The sequence below is a fragment of the Motacilla alba genome, chromosome 3 (genome assembly GCF_015832195.1).
Source record: "Motacilla alba alba isolate MOTALB_02 chromosome 3, Motacilla_alba_V1.0_pri, whole genome shotgun sequence".
Classification (NCBI taxonomy): domain Eukaryota; kingdom Metazoa; phylum Chordata; class Aves; order Passeriformes; family Motacillidae; genus Motacilla; species Motacilla alba.
In genome coordinates, this window is record NC_052018.1 from 80,930,328 (window position 1) to 80,954,660 (window position 24,333).

A 24,333-nucleotide genomic window follows, 5' to 3' on the forward strand; every position below is an offset into this window, starting at 1 on the left:
TTGGTAAAGGTAACATTGCATATAAAAAGAAAATTTATGTAATGTATGGCATGTAATGTAAAGGAAATGCATTCTGTCATTAATTTCTACAGATTTGTATAGATGTTTCAAGAACTGTAGTTTCTGTCAAGGTGCTCCAAGACTTACCCCATTCTGTGTGCAAGAAGATAAAACAAGGCACGTTTTCAATGGAGTGGCTACCTCAGGATGTCCTGGGATACTGTGGGATTCAGTAAACCCCCTAGTAATATTTTAATTACCATGTTACAATTCATCATGTCAAAACATAAACATACAGATTATATAAAACTGCATTAGGAGACCTCACATAGCCCTGATTAATGGTCTCATAGGTTGTAAAATTAATCCAAACTGTAAATTTAATCTGTGGGCTTTTCTAAAATGTGAATTATTGACTTGACACATTATAATAGCTCTTTCCAAACTGTTGTGGTCTATGGTTCAAACCTTTTCTGTATCGCTCACTGACATGCAGAGTAAGCCTAATTTACTACATCTCTTATTGCATTAACATCCACAGACTGCAGCATCCTCTGAAATGTATTCCGAAACATTGCAAGTAACCAGATGGACAAAGGCATGAGGTAGAAAATGCCTTTAATCAACAGTGAGTTCCAGATAAGAACAACTCAGAATCCCTCCTACCAGCTCACCTGGCAGAAAATTTTCTACCATTAAAAAGGTACACCAATGCCTGAATATATTACAAGGACTCTGCTCTGTGAATCAGCTGCCTTTGCTCTGCCATGATTTCCTTCAGAAAGAGGTAGTTTATTTGCTGGTTCAGTATGCTGTGATTTTCTTTGGGCCTAAGGCAGGAGAGAAATTTCTAACACCTGGCAGATGATATCTTGATTGCTGTATTAACATGAGCCTCAAAGAAAAATCCACTTGAACCCAAAACTTTCAACCACCTTTAAATACTTCTGAGGACTGAAACAAACCTCAGCCAATTTAAGAAATTGTAGATTCTGTAGGCAAAGAAGCCATTCTGGATCCTATGGTCCTACAGACCATAGAGATACCAAGTCACTCACTTGTGTCACTCACCGCTGCAAACACCCACAAATGGCATGGAAACATTGTCCTGTCTCCCTGAAAGCCTGTCCTGCTGAACCTCTACAACGTAGCTTATATTTCCCTGAAGTTAAAATGCCAAACTCAAATCAGGCAACATATTTTGCAAAATGCCTTGTTTTTTTTCCTGGGTAACAGAAGAGCTCTCTAAACATACCCAAACTGAAAACCCATATCTTGTTGAAATATACAATTGAAGCTCTTTTGGTTACAGAAAATAATTTACATTTTAACTTGACAACTTTCAATTACATCTTTAAAGACTCAAAACTCAGAATTTCTATTTTTTCAGGACAAAAATTTTGTTTTATTTGAATAGAAATAAAAAAATACAAAAGACTAAGATTTTCCAAGAAATACTGAAATTATTTTGGATTCATTTACAAACTCTTTGTTGGAAAAACAGTCTTTTCCTCTCTGACTTTAAAAAATACTTTGAAAGTATAGCTTATATGATGCATTACATAAACAAAAAATAAATATGAAGTTAAAATACTCCATACCTGTAGAGTAGTGTAAACACAATGTTTTGGGGGTAGAAATAAAACCAAAGTAAACAATAAACCAACCAAGCAACAATGGACTGGAAAAAATTTCAGCAATTTTTTAGGTCAATCACTAGTTTCACTTTCAACCATCAGTTTTAAATAACCCAATTAGATGAATATTGGCAACTAGCATAACCTGACAGGGAGCAGCGATCTTGAAATATAGGCATTAAAACAAAAAAAAAATACATTAAAAACTAAGTTGTTGCTTTAGTAGAACTAGACCTACTTACTGGGTATGAATTAAACACTTAAATGCTGAAAGAGTTAAGAAAATCCAAGCTGATCAATAAAATCAACTATTTTTTAAATATGTACACTAGACTCTATTAAACTGAAGAAAGTAAGAATGAGAAAATTGATATCTATAAGGAGTTCAAATCACACAATTATATTCTCTTTTTGAGGTAGTGTAACATGTATTTTGCAGAGTTAATCTACACTTCATTATTCTTTCTAAAAATGAATATTCAGGGAAAAGTCTACATGCATATACTAAATTTTCCCATTAAAAAAAGAAATCATCTTAACACAAAGCAAAATAAGTTTTGTATCTAATAAAAGATACCCCCAAAATCCAGCCTAAAAGTTAACACATTTTTGAGCAGAAAATTTTGAAGTTTCTGTAGACATAGAAGGCATACTGCTCTAAATCTACATTTTCCAAGGAAAAAGTAGGAACGCTTTTCATATATAAACCTAAAAAAGCATGTAGAAATCATTAACCCTTTGCAAATAGCTTCCGCATATGAAGAAAACTGTAGAGGAGAAGTGTACAGGCTCTCTAAACCAAGATGAAGCTGGCTTCTCTATTTCTAACATCCCATGTTCCCTTGGAATTCTCAAGCAGGGGAAGTAACGCTAAGAATGCTAATACAAAGCTTTTCCCTTCAATATGCAATACTCACTACTGCATAAATAACCAAACCTCCTACCACACCATATCACATAATTGTCCACAACCACTAGTAAAGAATACTTCCTCTGATTTTCCCAGCCAATGCTGCTTCACACAACTGAGTTCAAGATGTCCTTTAATCCACCGGGCAATGGCCTTTGATTGAGGCATCAGGAGACTGGACTGTACAGACCACTGACCTATTTTTTGCCTGTTACAGACAGGCATGTACACGAGTTTGTATGGATCTACTTGATGTCCTTGCAGCTGAACCTGTGCCCAATGCCTTCAAGTATTCCCTCCATTCTGTTTTACATTTATATACAACTCAAGTTGCTGTGACTCATTAGGTACATACCATTATTACTCTGCAAGAAACTCAAGTATTTTGAAAAGAAAAATTAATCTCTCTGCCCTCAGCATCTGACAATCAATAAATCCAAGACATAATTGGGTTAAACATGACTCTCTCCTGATAAATTCTATGGATTTTTTTTAAGTAATGCATTAGTCAACTCAGTAATTTTATTCATAATCAAATTGCAAATTACTCTTTAAATTACTGAAAGAGTAAGTGTTAACTAATTGTTAAGTAATTCCAGGACTTGCAGGATCTCACCTTCCTTACAGTATCATTCAGGCACACAGGTGTGCTGCCCGAACCTAGACTGGATGCCTCATGCCCACCAAAGCTGCTCTACCACTCCCCTCTGCAACTGGACAAGATCAACCCAACACTGCAGGGAAGGCAAAAAGGTGCTGAACTCTATTTGTCTGGATCAAATGGCACTGTGTAAGTGTACAAACAAGCATAAAAAATGCTGCATGGTACGGGTGGTATTTCTATTCATCTACCACAAGCAGAGCCTGAGCAATTTTCTTGCAGCTCTCGATCAGCACTCTTCATTTTTCACCTAGAAAAGATCTAATGGTATTCCAGTCCTAAGTATTCTCTGGACAGAGATGGAAACCTGCCAAAACCTGCAGGAGTACTGTGAATACTGTGAATGAGGTGTGCTAAGGAGTCTTCTGGGAGTCAGACTCAATTTTACACAAGGTCTGAGCAAGGGTGTGAACCCAGATGTCTAGAGGTAAACTATTGCATTAACCTACTGTGCCTTTTGTCTGCATTTATAACAAACTCATGCTGTATTTAATGGACAAGGCTGTACTTTCTTCACAGCCACATGGTGACAAAAGAAGTGCTATAATATTAATTTGTCGGGGAAGAAAGTTCCATGTGGAGCCATATTTTGCACTGACAGAAGATGCATACTTTTCTACTGACACCACAGAGAACAGTAACCAGAAATGAAGGGGGATTTTTTCAAAAGCCTTCAAAGACCCAATAAGGCTGCCACTGAGGCCAGTGATAAAATTCCTTTTGCCTTCAGAGGACTAGAAAGAGAAGTGGGTCCTTGCTGTGCTCTGCCAAAGCTTCTGCCCTCTTACCCATGTGTTATGCCACAGCTCAGACCCTGTTTTCCTCAGGTCACAGGATCATAACCTACTCCTATATGTTATCTTATTTTCTAAATCAGACTAGAAAAGCAGATGAACAACACTGAACAAACTGATGAGAAAGATAAAAACAACTGCAACTAACAATAATTTTTCAGTGCATGATGGAAGGGAGATATGCCTCATCTAAGAGCTTTAAAGATTTTTAAAATACTGCTCTAAAAAATATGGAGATTGTTAATTGAGCATTCATAGTTTAACACCCTTATTGTGAGTAACCAATAAGCATATTTATTCAGTGGATTCACTGCCATGAAATTAAAAAAGAATAGGGTTGCTTTGTTTTTTTTCCAATTTTGGCCCATGATAAATTCCTCTTTATTTTACTAGCTCTCTCACATTGTATTAACAGAACTTTATGAAGTGTTTGCCAGGCCAAAGGCTAATCTAATTACATAGACTTTTCTGGATCAGATCCATTTGTCACAGACTATTTCAGTGACTTGGCTTCTGTCTGTGCATGTATGTTTCTATAGAAAATGATAAAATCAATGTTCTCTCTCCCAAACTGTGAGTTTCCATATTTTTATACACAGCCTTCTGAAAATGTTCCAAATGTATTTTAAAAAGAAAAGAAAAAAAAATTTTAAATGGAGAGGTCATTTTTTAGCATGAGTTCATCTGAAATGATGTTTACACTGCAAAATTACTGTGTATCAAATAAATATTTTTCTGCCTGGGATAGTTTTTAAAATATTCATTAAGACAGAGATGCAACTTCCTTTTCTCTTCTCACTCTTCCTCCTATGATTCCCATCTGCTTAAATCATTACTTTTCTGCAGCAAAGGCAATTTCACAATGATGTAAAAGACTGGTTTATGTGGTGAAAGACTCTGAGTGTGTACTTCAGTAGTCAAGAGAAAACCCACATGGGTATGATGCACCTCTTGAGGGTGTAAAATGTCTGTTGAGGGAATCAAAAACAGATGTCAGGTTAGATTCAACCTTTCCCTGTTCCGGTAGATGAAACTGCGTGTGCCGAGTCACGTAACGGCACATTGTGTGCGTGGGACAGCTGCACACCCACTCGTGGGGTGCAGGAGCCAAGAGCTAGCCCAGGAAACATGAACTGCTCCAGGTGCAATGCTCCTCCTCCTTGGCCCAGCACACCAGGTACAGCCAGTAAGAATATCAGGCAGAACATCAGTCAGCAGGGCAGAAAGCGAGGAGGACACGCCACTTGGCTTTGAATCAGGGAGTTTTGGCCGGAGGGGAGCTTGAGGTGCAACCACAGTCAGTCCTATATGCATCACAGAAGACTTGACAACCTTGCTTAAATCTTAAACCCCACTAAACTGTGACTGTTTGTCCTATCTCTGGCACTGCAGCTCTGCTGAGAAACTCCCTCACCAACTGTTGATTCCCACAAGGTGCAGAAACTCCTCCGAATTCCTAAATAGAAGAAAACCTGGTTTTCTGGGAACACCAACCTTTTAAGGGCTCAGATAATCTCACACATGGAAAATCCTAAAATCCCAAACAAAAGTTATGTAAGACTTACTTTCTGAGGTTCTCGAGAATATATTAGCTCTAAGGCACTAAGTATTTCCCCACCCTCAGCAAGAACTCAGAGGCACTTCAGGCATTCATGTTGATGGATAGTTTTCTGCTTTGTTACACAAAAACTTCAGTTAAGCTATTCAGCCACCAGCCCGCCTTTATCCTAACAAAGTAACTTACTACTGCTTCTGCTGATCAACCTCTTTTTGTGTCCCCATGTCTTTCCTTCCAATCCCTAATAATTTTGCTATAAATCTGATGACCAAAAGGGAAAGAAGCAGCAAATGTGACAGTACCAGAGAGTAAACAGCTAACAAGTTGAAGAATATAATGACATCTAGAGAAGGTGAAAGTGAAGATATTGCCAAAGAACCTGTTTTCCAGTACTGTCACCTTTAATAACTTTCATCTTGAGTTTTGCTAAAACACGAAAATGAAACCATTCAACTCAGATGTCTGCTGCTGGTCTGTCTGCCTGTCAGCCTCAGAGAGCAATCTGGTTTTGGTATTTCTCTGCAGCAGCACAACAAAGGCATTGAGCTACTGAATCCCATTTTCTCACAGTACCCACAATAAAATGGGCTCCCAAGGTAGAGCAGCATACCTGGGAAATCTGTATTCCCACTGAACAGACCCAGATGGGATCACTGTGATAAAGGTATGCCAAGACCAAAGGAAATGCTGCAGGAGCATGCCCCACTCCAAAAACTCTCAGGCAGAAGCAAGGGCTGCTGGCAGGACCATGGAAAGCACAAGAGGAACCCTGCAGCTCTTGCAACCAGGAAGAGGAGATAGTGCTAAAACACAGGGAAGGTCAGGAATTGCCTAGAGCCCCCACTATGCCTCATGTCATTCCAATGTGAAATGAAGCACATGGGGGACAGAATATGGGGCAGTACTACCCATCTGCAGACTTTCCAGTCTGAGCAAAGGGAAGGAGCAATCTGTACATCTTGTTTCTAGTAGTGTTCAAGTTAATTTTGAGGCACATGCACCCAGCCCCAGGGTCCCAGCAAAAGCCCTGCACACATGACCTGAGGCACTATTCAGGTAACAGATTTTTAAAGTTTACTTGACTAAAGCTAAAGAGTGTTTTCTGAGAAGCCACAGCATACACAGAAGAGAAACCAAAACATTCTAATTAAAGGCCTTCTCCTGTTATCAGAGGATATTGGATTAGTGTAAACCACATCAGAGGAAGCTAGTTAATCCATGTTTGGTTGATCTGTACACTGGGGAAGCCAAGAGATTTTAGCAGTCACTATTATTTACAGCAGTAAATGTCAGTTTAATGACAGAAAATCCAGCGTTGTTTTTTTCCACTGAATGATGAGGATTTTCTTGTTTCAATATGTACACATTTCTAACTCTCTGACTTCTAAAACAGCAGTATAAATATACTTTGATTTGTGATATTAACTTCTAGAATATCCATGACGCGTTAATTAATGGTGCTGATAACCTCCAGAGACTTGCAAATAGGAACATGATGTAACAGACATGGTAAGTCATTTCAGGAGTACTTGAGTTTCACATGACAACAGTTCTCTTGGGTGGAGGAATGGGCTAGGAGAGCCAAGATTTGCCTGGGATTGCCCTAGGATTACTAGGATGCATCCTGGCACAACACCTACAGTTATATTTAACAGGAAAGCAGGAGAACTCTGTCATGTCCCACTGTATGCATAAGCCAGAACAGCCTATCCACCTTTTAAGTCGCTTTCCAGGCAAGCATACTAAAAATAATGAGCACACCTCTAGCCACACTCTTTGTTAAAATGAAAAAAGGGTTATGGTCCCAACATTTCCACATTTCAGGTGGGTTGTTTCTGGCCTTTTCTCCTTGGAACACTTTTTAGACAAAGGAGTGCTTGTATGTTTCACTAACCCTTAGTTTGTACTAACTCTATACTTGAGCTTTGAGGCTAGGTGATATTTTTCCCCTTTTCTAAATGAATGCCTTGCTCCACACATTGTTGATACAGACAGAAGAGAGGTATACTATACCATAAGGGACCGGTTTACATTCAGCAATATACATTTTTTTTATTAATGCAATCCATCATTTACCTATCCTCCCTCTGAAGAGGACAAAAGGATCAAATTTATATGTAACTGCCCAATGCACGGATTTTTGTAAGACTTGTTTATGAAAAGAGAAACCAGCGTGGGAGTAAAATATAATTCATAACATACAAATATTTCCTAAAGGTACAATAAAGCTCATGGCATCAGCAGAAATAAAAAGCATTATGGGAGAAATAGTAGCATATCCTCATGTTAGAAGACATCAGAGAAAGGTCAAGAAGGGAGGGTAATGGGAAGCTGGTAGCACCACCCTGGCCCACACTGTGAACAGCAGATTATCTAAGCAGAAGGGAAGAGAATGTGAAGGTTCTGTCTATGGTAATTCTGTTAAGATGCTGTTTCTGGCAAGCAGCATCTCAAATACCAGCTAATACAGACATTTGATACTGAAGTAATGGCATCTGCACCAATTACAGCTCTTCTGTATGTCTCTTCACATAACCAGAGTGAAACTAAGTTCTACTTTTTACATCTATAAAAAAAATTCGACAGGATGCATCAGGCGCAAAACACTACTAGATCTTCAGCAGATCAGCAGAGCCCTCATCTACTCAGTCTTGTCTTCAGGCATCTTCCTCCACTTTTATTAGAGTATGGTTGGTAGGACTGCTGGGGGAATCTCATGGGAGTGAAGACATAGACTGGTGTAAAAGGAAAAGTCAAATTCCAAAAAAAGGGAGCCAACATGGAAGGCAGCCCTTAGATGAATGCTTGAGGATGAAAAAGTGTCAGTAAGGAAAACAGCATGGATAGGTCATATTTTGGAAGCAAAGGCATAAGGCAATGAGGGGCAAGCTGTAGTGAGGGGCTGAATTCTGCAGTGTAAGAGTGCTATTGCAGTCCAGAAAACTAGAGACAGTTAGTGAAAAGGGCAGGCTGGAAGAGCTAAGTATCAAAGTCATTAATGAACTAAAATTAGACTATAAATCCTTTCAGATCTTTCACCCATTGTGGTAATGATGCCCTGCCTCTTCATTTTACTGCAGAGACTATTTCTGCTTATAAGACTGTAAGTAATTAGAACAAGAGCCCTTTCACTGTGAAATACCTCAGAAGATACACAGATCAGAAAACCAGCACACCTCAAAGTACACACTGGTGCAACTACTGTGAAGTGAGTAAGAAATGCGATGGGATGGAATTTGGCAGCTGATGTCAGTTAACAGAAGAAATAGAAAATACAAAAAGCAAAAAAACTATAAGGCAAGAAGCTGCAGGCAAAATTAGTGTATCAGAAATGGAATGGAAAGAAGATAATGTCCTATTTCACTCCATCAGGAGGTGATCACTTCTCTTGTTACTGGTATAAGGACAAGCAAACCATATTTGATCCTGCTCTGGTTTTATGTACTCTGGGCCTCACAAACTTGTTGGACCTGTGAAAACAAGTATTCTGAGAAAATACACAAACATTTTAGGGGAAAAAAAGTGACTGTTTTTACAGCAGCATAAACAGGTATTGAATTCCAGCTTCGTAGCACTGCTGTACTGTGGGCTGGCGGCTTTCAGAAAAAGAAGCCTCTAGGTCTGGGGTTTGTAAGCAATTTGCCACACTTGTCATCCTTGCCATATAAAAGCCTTTCCCGAAGGACATTGTTCTAACAAAATTATCCGCTGCAAAGGCCAGCAGCATGCTCATCGTGTCTCAATCAAGGCTGCATAAAGAGGAAAGTCTACCATGCATGTCTATCATCTGGACAATTAGTCTTTCTGACTGCAGACACTATTCTAAAAGGCTAGTCCTTAGAAGCATCTAATCTTTCAGTTGGAAATTATTTCTCTTTGTCTGGCAGAAGCATAGAGCAATGAACGTCCTGTGAGAACAATATTCAGAGGCTTAAAGCAGAATCACTGTAAATACATCAGAAGTATCCTTGTAACCTCTCTGTGACTAAACAAAAGGAAAAAAAAATTAAAATTGTGTATTTGTGATATGAAGTAGCTAAAAACAACAACAAAAGAAAGAGCACAGCACACTGGTCCCTGTGCACCTCCATTTACATTTTTGATACTGCTCCGATCAGTCTCCTTTGTTTAGCCTATCTGCCCTCTGCATATCATCATCCACTCTATTAAATACAGAGGAAAAATCTCACATGGTCAAAGAAAAGGAAGAATTATTTCCAAGGAACTCTTCATAATCACAATACACTACCTTAATATCTAAACTGCATTCTGTATCTGATTTACATGAAATTACAGTACTTTCCCATTATCAGTTAAATTCTTTTAGCATTGTCCAACGGCTTGTACAGGCAATTCAAAGGAAAGAAGACCCATGAATTACAAGTAACATCCTTACAGATCCACAAGTATAAGGGTCAGATGAGTATAACTGACAAAATACAGCAATTTACACAACAACAAAAAAGTTGTTGCTACATCTGCAATAATGATTTATCTACCATGTTGTTTATTTTCTGTGAAGGCAAAGCTCTCAGTCAGGCAAGGTCTAAGAATTTCCAGTTCATTCTTACTTGTCTTCCTTCATTCTTTTCTGACATTTTAACATCTGCTCAAAAGAAATTCTTCAAAGGAAGCAGATCTGAACCATGATGACAAAGGCATGTCAAGATGGAAGTAGGAGTAAAGCTGGGGATTTTTTCAGTCTGAATTGACAGGAAGATTCACTTCTCCTTCTCTGTCTTATCTCTAAGATCAGTAACACAGAGACAAATTGGCTTCCTTATGGGAGGAAAGAAGCACAAGCAAAAGCATTTTTAGATTATGGAGTTACAACAGCCCTTATTTTCAAGCTCAACAGCATCGAATGCAAATTAACATCTCACTTAATATGAAGCTCTTCTTGCCAGTCTACAATCCTCCTCATCCTTCCACCTCATCCTGCACACTCTTGGAAGTGATGTGGTCTCTGGCAACTATTTGGGTTGTGCAAATTAAAAAGCATCACTGCATGACAGAGGTGTTTTTGTTTGACTTTTGCATGCACAGGCTGTGATGTGAACTGAAGGTATGATTGCTGGGCCAGCCTGCCCAACGTGCATAAATGAAGATTTATTTGGGGTTTTTTTTAGTTTGTTGTTTTTTTTCTTTTAATGAAGCGACTTAAAATCTAGGAAGTTGCCATGTTGACAGTTCTGTTCTCTAAACAGACCAGATACGGCATCAACCATACTGAGATCATTTTACCTATTAACATAGATCAGCTGTATTTGACTAGGGCCATTTCAAGGGGCAAAAGGATTGTTTATTGTGAATGCTTGTTTAATCTTGGGCTCTCAGTCAAGACTGCGAACTCCCATACTGGTTTTCCTGATCTATTTGTCTATTCATTGGGAGACCACCAACAGCCTTCCCTCCACAACTCTGAATCTCTACCTGTCTGAATTTTGAAAATATCAGGTGTTAAAAATCTTCTTTTAATAAGCTATCTCTCCATTCTGTTTCCATTTAGGGATACAGTAAGAAACATTAAAATGAAGCAGGCTGCCATGGCCTCTTTCAAACTTTGATTTCTCCAGCATAGCATCCCTCTGAGAAGGGAAAGAACAGAATTCCTGTATATTTCCACACAGTAACAAGCAGTTGCCAGAGGGACTTTTGCCCACTGTGCGGCAACTGATGTCCTGAATAATCCTTAAACTCCAGTCACCACACATATTGCTCTCATGAGTGATGGTTTTGGGTGGAAACAAGGGCAGCAGATCTGCAATTTTCCTAGCAAGACAAAAGCAAGGTACAATTTATACTTCCATTTTGAAATCCCAGCAGAAGAAATGCAGTGCTTATGAAACAGTATTTGGCTTCTCCTTCTAAGAGTCACAGCTGAATTTGGTTCAGAGTTTCTCAAAGCAGTCAACCTTACAGAGCTTTACACCCTTTTGCCTTTTATTCAAAAATCTGCTTTGATATCTAGTTCTGAAGAAATTCACTTCAGAAGGTAACATTTACATGACAAATACCCAATTCATCTTCTGATTCAGATCTTAGTTATTTGTTGCATTTCCACAATTTAGTAAAACACAGCTCATTATGATGTATGAAAGGTCAAGTCTCCAGAAAGTATCCAAATAAAATCAATTACAAGTTCTTAACTGTTCACAGTTAGAGCTTTTTATCAGCTGGAGTTTTGAACAACCATTACAAAACTGGACAAGAATAATATACATCAAAACAAGTAAGCATGTTGTAATGTAAGGCTGTGTGCGTTTTTCTCAGCCAGCAAGGAGGAAGACACAAACACTCCTCCAAGGAGATGATCAAGGGTCACGGATGGGCAGCAGTAAGGATTAAGGTGTCAAGAGCAAGTTAGTACAGTGTGGGAGCAGCTGGACTGGAAGCATAGGTCTGCTGGGTGATTAAAGAAAAATGACTTAATTAATTATAATTGCATCTTTTGTACAGCTCACGACCAGCTGAATAATTTTACCATCCAAAAGTTTAGAGCAAGAAGCACGCAAAAGCTATTGCAAAATAGATAAACAAAGCTTATGTTCTTGTGAGGCAGGCTGCCCCATAACCCTGCTCTGACCCCACAACTCCCCTGTTCAACAGGAGTGGTTGGCCTTCTGATAGAAGGCTGTGGACATTTAGTTTCACCGTCACATTAGAGGGTCACCATCAGATTCCAAGTAGTCCTCACACAAGGCACCATTTGTGGCGACTGAGAAAGCACAAGTCGGTATTGGATGCCACACTAACTTTATTTCATTGATTAGCTCTTTTATAAGACTCATAAGGTTACACTGGTGGATCCAACTATGCAGCCAATAAGATTTCATACACCCATGCCCACTCACACAGACCGCTTTTCCAAGTTGGCACATTCCTCAGTGGTGGTCTTCCAGCCCAAGGGCACACACTCCCTTCCAAACATCTTATTCAGCTGGTCATGATCCATACAAAAGATAAAATTATAATTAATTTAGTCATTGTTCTTTAATCATCCAGCAGACCCATGCAGCTGTTCCCACACTACAGTCCTGCTTTATCTTTCTTGTCAGGTCATTTAATCCTGGACTAAGTAACGGACATGTTTACTTAAGTGTTATAAGATTTCCAAGGGGGACAGAAAACTTGGTGAACAGTCTTCTATTTCATGGGAATAAAAGAAGCTCAATAATAAGAGGGGGAAAAAAGAATTATTCTGTGAGGGTGCAGTTCTTTGCTAGGCTGCTGCTCCACCAATGTATTGGATGTTCAATCAAATGGTCTTCCCTTGATAGCTTTATCTCTCAGTGGGCCAGTGTTGCTCGATGCAGCTGTGTGAAACGACTGTGCATTGCACTAGCTTCAGTACTATTTCACTGAGAGCAGGATTTAGTGTCCTGACAATTGCTTAGCAGATAGGACTTGAAATCAAAGTGACAGCAGTCTATGCCCTGTGTAAGGCACATTTTGGTACTCAGCAATGGACCAAAGTATAGTTCTGAGTCATTATTTTAATTCTGTGGAAAAGAATCATGCAGAGACCTCAAAATCCGATAGACCCCTGAAAGGTCAGTGACTGACAGATATAGGTAGTGCAAAACATGACTTGGGGGGTAGCACAATCGTCCAGTGCCAGAGAACCAGATACTTACATTTCTCTTTGCCCAGCCAACTATTACACCTCAAGAAATTCAGGGACTCTAGGGATTTCATGCCACTGCAACCCAGAAGGGGCTCACAAACCTCTGGGGAACAACTGCATCCATTTGTCCCAAAGTCTGAATATCTGATACTTGTAGTGTCTAGTCTGACTTTATACTGTGGGATGTGAGTGGGAGGAGAAAATGATAAGAGATTTTTGCAGAGGAAGGCTAATAACCAGAATACTCTTCTTATTCAGCATTATTAATCCCTACTGAATTAGATGCATTAGCAAAAGGTACTTCATTCCTTTGGAGATAAAAAAAGAACAGTCTGAATTCTTGAGGAAATATTCTGCCTATTAGTGTCTACGTAAAGCCCTAGAAATAATGCTCTCAGAGATGAAATGAATAAGAAAATAATAAAGGCAAATTTCCCTCTATGTGCTACTCTGCAATTAACTGTTTGAAGCAAATCCCAATACCCTTAATCTCAAGAACTCTGCTTATCTGCCCATCCAGTTATTTTTAATTTGTACTTCTGTTATTACTACTGCATTATTAATATACCCTGATAAGATAGGAAATAGCCTGATGGTGTTCTGCTTCAGCAATGCCTTGCACAGCATAATAGTCTTTATGACGAATAACTCCTTCCCATCTGAGGAGATTCATGATTCCCTCTGCTCACAAACTAGGAGGCCCTGGGGGGATCCTGCTTCCTCCCCCGAGCTGGTATTCCATTTCCCCAAAGCAACTTGGGCCTCCTTGTGCTCCCCACATGTTATCAGTCAGGGTGATGCCTTCTCCTTCTGTGGGGCCAGGAGAGACGTGCCCCAGGTGCCTCTGTTGGAGCTTGTGCCAGCAGAACCTCACCACGGCTCCTCAGAGCTGACCATGTGCAATATTTAAGGTATTTTAGTCAGAGTGGGTAGGGAAGGGAGGGCAGCTTTTCTAGACATGCTGCTTCCAGAATCTGGGCTCAGGTGCTGCAGCCAAGCTAGTCAAGAATAGATTTCTATTGCAAATCAAGATTTGTATGTGGAGGAAGCTCCAGTAATACCAAATGTTGGAAAGAAAGGATAAGATATTAAAGCAAAGCTAACTATTCTCACACCATACAGTTTGAAATACATGTGTCATTTTTTTTTGTGGGGAAAAAGGGGGCAGGGAAGAAAGGATCAACAGTTTTTAAGGTTTCCCATATCTCTGTTTCTGTAATGGCATATGTGATGTTGTAAAGGTTATTGTACAGCTTTCCTCCTGACATTTTAATACACATCCCATTTTGCCAACACATCTTTTTCTGTTTCTCTTTCAGTATAAGCACTGTAAATTGAACAGATCCGTGGAAAATTCCAGCAGCAATTAATAGGGGTGGAAGCTGTTGGGATCTACAGAAACACAACAGAACCTCACACACACCTTCAGAATTTTATGTAAAATGCTGCTATTTGTGTAAGGATTTTCAATCACCACATAGGAGAAAAAAGATAATGTATTGTATTGTATTGTAAGATTGAACTAAGAAAGAGAAAGTATATTAGTCTGGATTAAAATCTGTGAGTTTAGTGGCAATATCTGAAGGGAATGTTGAGTCGCCTTCAAAAAAAATCAGCTAATTTAAAAAAAAAAAGCAAGTCTATAGCCAGTCAGCCTTATAATTTTTTTTCAGATAGCTTCCTCAAAAAGTCCATATATAGTCCCTTTTCTTGTATATTTGCACTGCACTGGTGAGGAAGAGGTGATGAATACACACACATATATATGCACCTATACATTTAGAGATGCAAATATACATACCTCATGTATAGCGAGAACTACACAAACACCTGTCCATCCACACCCATCACAGGTGCACCCACTCAATTTCTCACTTCTGAGTGCTACAGGAGAGGTTTTAAGCCTCACAGGCCTTAAAAATGTATGGACATACCTCCTGATTTGTCATATCAAATAGGTCAATGATTTCATCAATTTTTTTTTTCCTTTACTATATAGAAAGATTCTTTCTTAATGAAAAACACAAACTGTTTTGTTGGAGTATTACTTTTCATACCAGGTATTTCATATCTCACTATGCAATGAAAGATAATTTAACTGTTAATCCCTTTGGGAACAATACAGAAAAGAAAATCTATTTACATTTGGAAAACAAAATGGCATTTGGTTATCAGGAATCCAGATCCACTAATGAAATTTTCCAAACCCCAAACCATGCTGCCCACACTTCCAGGAAGGATTTTCTCCTGGAAGCAATCTGTAGGTCACATGACAGAGCAATGAAAATCTGGCCATTGATTGCCAGAGGCCCTCATCTAACAGGTGAGCATAATATGATAATCTTTACAGAACCACCCTGACAGAAATACAACTGATAATCTCCAGTCCTTTATTCAATAATGAGCAGTTTGCTTTGCTTCAATTTGCCTAAGGCCAAATGGGGAAAAGTCTGCTTGGTCCTTTTCCACAAAGGTCTGTCTGCTTGATGCAACCTGCTCAGTTGCATTCAGGTCTGCTCAGCCAGAGCTGGGTGCTATATAGTGAAAAGCAGAGAATGCACACTTCCATCTGAGAAGAGATCAAAGTACCTAGAACTTTCTGCAAGCACCTTGTTCTTTGTATCTCACAGCAACTGGTTTTCTATTAAAGGTTCCAAGCAGAACACAAGAAGAGCTTCTGTTCCTACTCAGGGAGAGGCTAATTTCACCTCTACTTGAGCCAGCCAAAACACAGATATCTCATTCTGAGGCAGCTGTCAATGTTGCCTCTATGATCAACTGAAAAAGAGAGGTAAATCTGGTAGGCAAGTCAGCCCAATTTTGTAAATTTCTCCATGAGAGGAATACGTATGAACAGCCTGGATCAGAAGGGTAGTGACCACCTAAGCTGGCAACATGAATTACATCCAAAGGTGGCAATAATGGTGGCACTAAAGCATGAAGGAAAACATAGGAATACAATTACTTGAAACATGTTCCTCATAACAGCACAAAAAATGGATAAATGACAATAGAGAGATATTCCCAAAAATGGATTTGAATCCTAAAGGAAAAGGCAAAAAATGGGGAGACCGTGAACAAGAGGAGATACATTTTAATGGCATTCTCCATATTAAAATGCAGTTCACGTTGGCTCTTACTCAGCTGAGCTAGTTATCTATTGAAGTCAAGGTTGTACCAGAGAAACGAGGTAAGGCCCAGACCCTTAGAAAAGAAAAAACAGAATGACCTTGCAGCTGAACCAAGAGGCTCAGACAGATCATTAGCCCATGATGTTACAGCAGTGCTACAGCAGAGCCTCCTGCAGTGTCACCATCCCGCCCGCACCACTGCTCTCCGACACGTGCTGAGAGGAGTCAAACACAAAAGGAAGAGGCTGGGAGGAGAAGAGCTTTAGGGAATTTTAAAGAAAAAAGAATTGTAATAAGGTCTACAGCTGACTGCTCAAAGTACAGTGCCTGTTACTTGCCTAACACCTCAGAAAATTCACCACGGTCCCGCATTTAGCAAACTATCCAGTATTTAAACTCCTTCTTCAGCATTCAGCATGAGAAATACTCATGAAATTTTCAGTTTCTGTCATCTTGACTTTCCTGATTTATATTAATCTCTTCATCATGAATTTAAAAATCAATTTAATAAGGTGAGATGCAGAGGAGAGGGCAGGGAAGAAGGGGGCATTTTGGGAAGTACTAGTGAAAGCCTTAAAAAAGAAATGGAAGTTATTAACCAGAACTATCAAAGCGCTCCAAAATATCAACCAGCAGTACCACCTAAATGAAAAAGCAAAGCAAATAAAAAATACAGTATCTCAGAAAATCTTGGAGGAGATCAGCATTAAAAACAATTTCTATCCTAGAAAAATGCAGTAATTTTCATTCAAATTGTATGTCCTTCAAAGTCTAAGAGGCTTTAAAATATGTGGCCACTGTACTGTCATGTCATACTGTTTCAATAATATGAGAATATTTTGAAACTGTACTTACAAGGTGAGTGAGAGTAAAGGTTTCTGTAGCTTCATTAGGTTATCAACATTATGTGAGCCTTGTGTATAAGGCCCATAGCCAAGTAGGAGCCCACAAATCATGGTCACTCCTGCCACTAAGTGACTTGAAGCAAGAAAGCAGTCAACTGGCATAAAACTTACAGACTGCTGGGCATAAAATCATAAGGCAACGCAGAGGGTGCTGGATAAATAAAGTCACTTAGAAACATACAAAACCTAGAACCACCAGCCTGAAGTGTTTTGAGCAAGTTAATTTTCCTTTTGTTCACCATTGTTTACAGAAAAATTTATCAAAACAGACCAAGGTAAACAATACAAAACTAGACTTTGGAGCTCTTTTCCCAGGTGAAATGTACTATAAAAGAAATACAGAAAAGATTGATTCTTCTAACACATAAATAAAAAATGCCATCAAAGTGAGTTGAGGTACAGCCTTTTTCATATTTTTTCTATCCAGTCCAATTCCACCTGGAATTCTCCTCCAGCCACCTCTTGTGCTCACAAGCTCATCAGTACAGTTTCTGAATACATCTAGGAAGATGTCACTATAGGGACAGACATTTCAGCCTTTTTTGAAGGAAAAAAAAAGGTATTTAATGAGTAACAGTCTCTTGTCCATATTTGACATCACCAATAGCCGATACTCAGATTAGGATACAAGTTTTTCTCAGTGATATATAAGAGAAAGATCTTTTTTCCCAAAGCAAAGAGTTTCACTTAAGGACTAAGTTACTCTCTAGAAAACCTCATTTTCTCTGCTGCAGTTTTCACACCACCCTTGCCACCAGTGAAGAGGAGATGTCTGCTAGTTTGAAGGATTTTTTTTTTTTATTCATGGAAAATCAGCAGAGGCAAAGGAATTAAGAGAAAGACAGGTGCCTACATCAGTGGAGCACTTCCAATGATCCCAGTTTCCTTGGGAGTAGCAGTTTCTAGATGCTTCCCAAAGCAAAGAAACAGCAGTACAGCTGTTCTTTTAAATCATGGAAAACATGACTGCATATAAATTTATTTAAAATACATGTTAAAATACACTTTAAACCTCCAAGTCAACCAAAATGCAATCTGACAGGCTTCTGGCATGCCTGGGTTGGTATTTCCAAATCCAGAATAAGCTTTACTTTAGAGAAAGGCACACTAAGTGTTCATAAAAAACGTGATTGACAAAGGTAAGAGATTTTTATGAACAGCAATTCTTCTAGATTTTTCACCTTTTACTTAAAGCAGCTTGATCTTAAAACTCCTCCTAGAAAATCCCATCTAGCAGGAATGTAGGCAAAGTGCACCAGGTCCAAACAGTACATTTCGTGAGGAGAAACACAGTTCTGAGCAATTCTGACTGGAGGGCAAAAGGCCACCTGGATTTCATTCCAAGTGGAACTAACTAATTTGTACAACAATCATGTTGACAACAAAGACGAACACATATGTCTCCTTTAAATGCCTCAAGGGGTCATCCTCTCACCTTTCAGTAGCCATGGTAACTTTAGGGGGAAAAAACTAGCTCTCATCTCAGAAATTGTTTTCTGTGATAGAGGGTTTAAAATCACTTTTGTCATCTATCTGTTAACTTTGGCCCCTATACACCTGAAGGATGAAGCTTTACAAAGGAAGGATCTCTGCTTTACAAAGGAAAGAGAATCTCTTCTCCTTCTTTCTGGCAATAACTTAAAGATGCCTGACAGTCAAGTGAAGTACAGAACATATTTTGCAAGTTGGGCTGGGGCTTTTTGCGGACCATAACACAGGTTTTCATAAACTCCTGCCCAATGTATGACAAAAATGTAGACAAAACTGTATAACAATAGTAATGCAGACAAAAAAAAATCTTGACATCCATCAACCAGCATGTTAAAATGAAAACTCTGATAGTAGAAAGGGAGGTTTCCTGTACCTTTTGGGCTTCAACAAGATGTGAATCAATTTTGTTCCCTTCAAATCAACTTTGCAAATCACGTAAGAGTAAGAACATCTCTTTACTTCCCTGCACTGATACAAAGAGTTGACATGGCTATTGAAAACATCTTTTGACAAGGACTATTCACACCATGATTCATACAGGCCATAGCCAATATAATAATTATTCGTTATTAGCACCCTTATTGCATTGTTATATAGCTCAGATTAAAGTATGCCAAAGGCAGCACAATAATTGTTGCCTGATTTAGTGAAAAGTAAACAAAAACTATTTTAAGGCATTGGACAGCTGAAATACTAGCAGCTTGTGAACCCAAAGCACTGGCATATGCTTCTGTCCCAGCCAAAACACAGTTTTGAATCTACTCACAATCCTGAACTGCTTGTGCATTAGAGCTTTCTTCACCGTTACTTTTGACAAATACTGTGTTGGTTTGGTAGACACACTTTCAGGTCAGACAAAATGTTTCTGATGCTTCTATATACAGTTTTATGTAAATCAATGTGAGAAAAAGGTAAGCTGCAGACTTGAGTAAAGTGATTAGTAAATTTTGGGCTTATTTCAGTCAAATACTGTGCTGTGATGGAAGATTAGATTCTTCAGCCAGGCACTGAAAAATTGTTTTTAACTGAATTGTCTTTACTACATGATACAGATCCTTGGGAGAAAGGTGTATGACTCAGGAGTCTCTATCCCACTGCCAGCATCCTGCTGCTACTCCTGCCATTTGGCTGGGTCTTGGTTCCCATTGAAGGTCCTTCCCAGCCACACTCCATGCTCAGCTCCGTGCTTGGTGAGCTACCAGCTACCACATCTCTCATTCACTCACCAGACTCTCAAACCCTCTCCCTGCGCTGCTTCCTACCCCCTCCTACGCACTTGGAAAGGGCCCCTAAGGAGCGCCTGCAGCATAATCAATTATTTACTCTTTAATAATCTCCTCTTCTACACCAGCAGGAGAAGGGGTATCTAGTATTATAGTGCTGATGGGTTGAGGACATCACTACCAAGATGATCAATAACACCTCATTGTTTCTTCTTGCTTCCCATCTCTCTACTCGCTCCTCTTTCCTACAGTGAGATCATAACTGCTCTGGACAGAAACAGGGGTTTTTTTATCTGAATTTACACATGATTTAGCAAAACAGGTTTAGGCCCCGCAAACAAGAATGCTGCTGCTCCAGAAAAATAAAAAGTAAACAGAATCAGAAATTACAGTTGTTCTTTTAATAGGACAAAAAGACTACTTGAAGAAAGTTCAATGGTGACTTGCTTCTCCCTGGTAGAAACCTTGTGCATAGGAATGATATTAGTGCCCAGGCATTGCTATTTCATTTTGAGATTAAGAAGTACCAAATAACAAAAATCCACACCAAAAAATGACAACAACAAATAAATATATACATAAAGAAAAGTAAATTAATCACTGCCCAAACATAACAAATATCTCTCACTGACAGAGGTTTATAAGACTACACACAGAAAAATAATAAATGAAACAAAGCAGAGAGACCACATCCATTTATCCTAACCCCCTGCCACCTGAAAACAACCTATTTATTCAGGCTGGCAGAAAATTTTTCATTCCAGCTGTTTTTCATGTCAAATGTGGGATTCGGCAAAACAACATCTTTCACAGAAAGAACATTTCAGATTTTCATCAGAAGTGTTGGTTTACTTTTGATTCTATTTGACAGAAAATGGAAGAGGAGGTGTAGAGGGAGGACAGAGGTAAGCAGACTGGGGAGCAAATCTAAGCAAACCTTACTTGAATGGCCTTACAGTACAGTTACATCTTAGTGCAGGCATGGAATAATTTGTTATTTCTGCACAGAACACCTTTTTGCTCTGTTATTGGCTTGTGGTTAGGAAGCACACAACAAACTTAAGGAGTATCTTTCAGAAAACTCAGATTTGGGGAAACTTCATGTACAGCCATGCAGAACAGTAGCACTCTCTCTCTGGATTAACTCAGTAAAAGCAAACTGCTACCCAGAATATGAGGATCCAAAGACAGCAGAGAGAGAAGAAATGATGCTCAAGCTGTTGCAGTTTATGGAGCAGGGTTTCCTTTGGGCACTCAGCTCAAAAGAAAACTCTCAAGAACTGACTGTGGGGATAACACACTACCACTCAGGATCATCTCCCTCTACCAGCAAATCTAAATCCAAAGTACGCAGACAATTTATGACCCATAAAAGCACTCCTGTTAATATATTTACAACAGGGTCACACCTTTGTATTTAGCATCAGGAAGAGCTATTTGGAAATGAGTGCAACAAAGAATCTGATCTTTTACTTGTTTCTTTGACAATGTGGCACTTCCGCTAGGCTCAGTGGTGTATCTAAGATCAAAGTAAAATGCTGATTATGCAGTCCTACCATTCTATTATTAATATCATCTTCTACTTCTGTGAAACTGAACTTCAGTTTTCAAATAATACTTGTTTCAAGGTCCAGGCTGGTACAGTTTTGATTTGCAAGGCATTTTGTAAGAAAAGGCATGAAGCATTCAACCTGAATATATACCCTCTAACCCTTTCCATCAGTTTAGATGCTTCGGGGGGGGAAGGGGGGTTGTACCCATATCCATCCTAAATGAACTGCTTACTAACTTTTAAATATATTGGTGGTAAGCAGATCTGCCTCTTTCAACTTCAAAAAAATTACATGCCTTACATACGTGAAAGATAAATTCTATAATTTTAAATAAATCATTGTCATTAATCTTGCAATGAGAAGTAGAATCTTTGAAATTTCTAGTAGAAGTGAAAATATAAAATAGCAACTGCTTGCTTGCAATTTCATTTTAGAAAACTGTGAAATTAAATTTACCCTGAAAGTCTAAGCTTTGATGTACCCAGCTTCTTATCCTTCCCATCTTGGATACCCACCTCCCCTGGAAAACTGACAGCTCTCAAGCTGACACCAAGCCAGCAACACCCAGCGTGTGTGCCAGGGCTCACAGCCCTGTAGGAGTGAGCCTGCCTTCCAGACAGCCTGAGTGCAGCTGTCCCCTGGAGTTTCAGAAATCCACAATCCCCAGCAATGGCCATCCCTCTGGTTCTGGTGAACCAGAATTTCCAGTAACAAATTATCACATTAGAAATTGCCCAGCCCTCTCAAACCCAAAGTGAAATAGAGTTTTATCACACTGAGATTGCTCATAAAATGCTATTTAAATACAAACCAGGAAAAAACCCTAAAATATTGAAAACAACATTTAGCTTCCCTGAACCCCCTTCTTCCACATGGGTTCACATTTTAGAAATTTATACCCTCACAGAAAACATTATATGAGAAAAAATGCTGAGAAAAGTAACTGGTTTTTAACACTCTCCTATCAAAACATATCCCAACCTAACTAAACAGAACACATAAACAAGGAAAATTAAAAGCAAATAAGCTGGAATTTCCATTACCTCTTCTCAAGTTTTCCCAGTCTGACAGAAAAATTACACTGTTATCCTGAAATAATTTACTTATTGTACCTTGCACCTACATCTGACATATTAAAATGAAAATTGTGCTACAGAGGCAAACTGATGGGAAACTTTGATGAAGGTACACAAGCTTCAGGTCATAATTATAAGGTGACTCCTAAAAGAAACCAAAATGGTGAAAAATGAAACTGGCTTCCAGAAATTGCAGGTTAGACATATTTTTGCTAATGGAAAAATTTAATTTCTCTCGTATGATTATATGAAATAACCTAATTTGATTTACTGCTTTGAAGAAGCATGTGGGTCAATGTGTTAAAATCTCTTAGCTATTTATATGCTCTGATAGTTTTGGGACAATAACTCTGAAATTAAAATAAATTCCTCCTCCATCATGTGAGCTGCAAAATTGCAGTTTTACTTACATAGCTGGAAAGCCTGGAGCCTGTTCTTGTACATGGTTTTGCAGAAGCAAATCACAGGTCTGTTTGGGAATACTGCAAAACTACTTCCCAAGCCTACTCCACTGGAAACCAGTAGCAAGAGGAACAAGAAAGGCTCAAATCAGCTCAGAATGTTTAGACAGAGCTATGTTTATGTCTCTGTGTGTAGATCCTTTCCTTGGGACATGTGAAAATAATGATCAGGAAAAGTGCTGATGTAGTCCAAGATGAGAGATGAGCCCCTGTTTCCAAGAACATACCCTTGATTATTTGTCAATGGAATTTTTATTCAGCTGTAACCAGTCCCAAGCACAGAAAAGTAAGACTCCTGAGAGGATGGCTGCTATTGTTAATCTATTCTGTAGCAACTTCTCATAACAAGGAACAAGTTCAAGTTTACTCCTCTTTCCCCCACTGAAGTCAGAACACCTATCCCTATTCAAGTTTTATAAGATCATGACAGATTTCTACATTTCTTCCCACCTACCAGGCCAGAGGAAAGGAAGGGAGCCCCATGTGTAGGGAATCTCTTTTCAAACAGGCATTAAACCAGCCATGAAAGTAATACCATTGTCCTTTGAAAGGAAACTCTGAAACTGCACAATATAAGAAAGTGAGTACCCAAAATCAGCAGTGAAAGTTCTGAAGCCCACCCTATGCTCAGCAGTCCTAGATCATACGTTACAATTTCTCTTCTAAACAAAAACTTTCACTAAATTCATTTTCACTGCTTAGTATTCAAGGAATATGGAAAAGCCACACACACAGATGCTTGCATAAGAAACTACCTTGATTAAAGCAAACTGCTTTTCTCAGCAAGTGCATGCTCATATTCCCAGATGTAATATGCCAGGCTCTCCACTTGTAACAGGGAAAAAGGGAAGGGCCATTCAGACAAACTACAAAGCAACAGCAAACCACATACCCACCTCCTCTACCACCTCAATGTAAGTGTGCACCTAAACAGCATTTTAAGAGGGAATGTTTATGCAGAATGGGAGGAAATAACATGACAGAAGAAAAAAGGAGCAATTCATCATTAAAAGCATAGGTTTTGTTCAGGTAAATGTACTGGAAGAAAGCCAGCAGACATAAGCCAGAAGCAAATTAAGAGTGTGTCCAGCCAAGACACCTGTCTGGAAAGCAAAGGGATCAGGAACACAAAATACACCATAGCAAGCAACTGCTATGCAGTTTATACACAGCCACAGAGATAACTACTCCCAAAACCCAGAATGGATATGACCTCCTGGCAGAATGGACATTAACTCCACCTAGTAGCCCTGTGGTCCCAGTGCAGGGCATTAGTGTAGCTGGGCTTTTAAGTGTGTGTAACTGC

The 24,333-nt window shown here is 39.1% G+C and overlaps 1 protein-coding gene across 5 annotated transcripts in view; it reads right to left on the reverse strand.

Annotated features, from left to right (window-relative positions):
* Window positions 1–24,333, reverse strand: part of KIF26B (kinesin family member 26B) — a 276,539-nt gene that overhangs the window by 81,288 nt on the left and 170,918 nt on the right. The gene's annotated exons all lie outside the window — the stretch shown is intronic.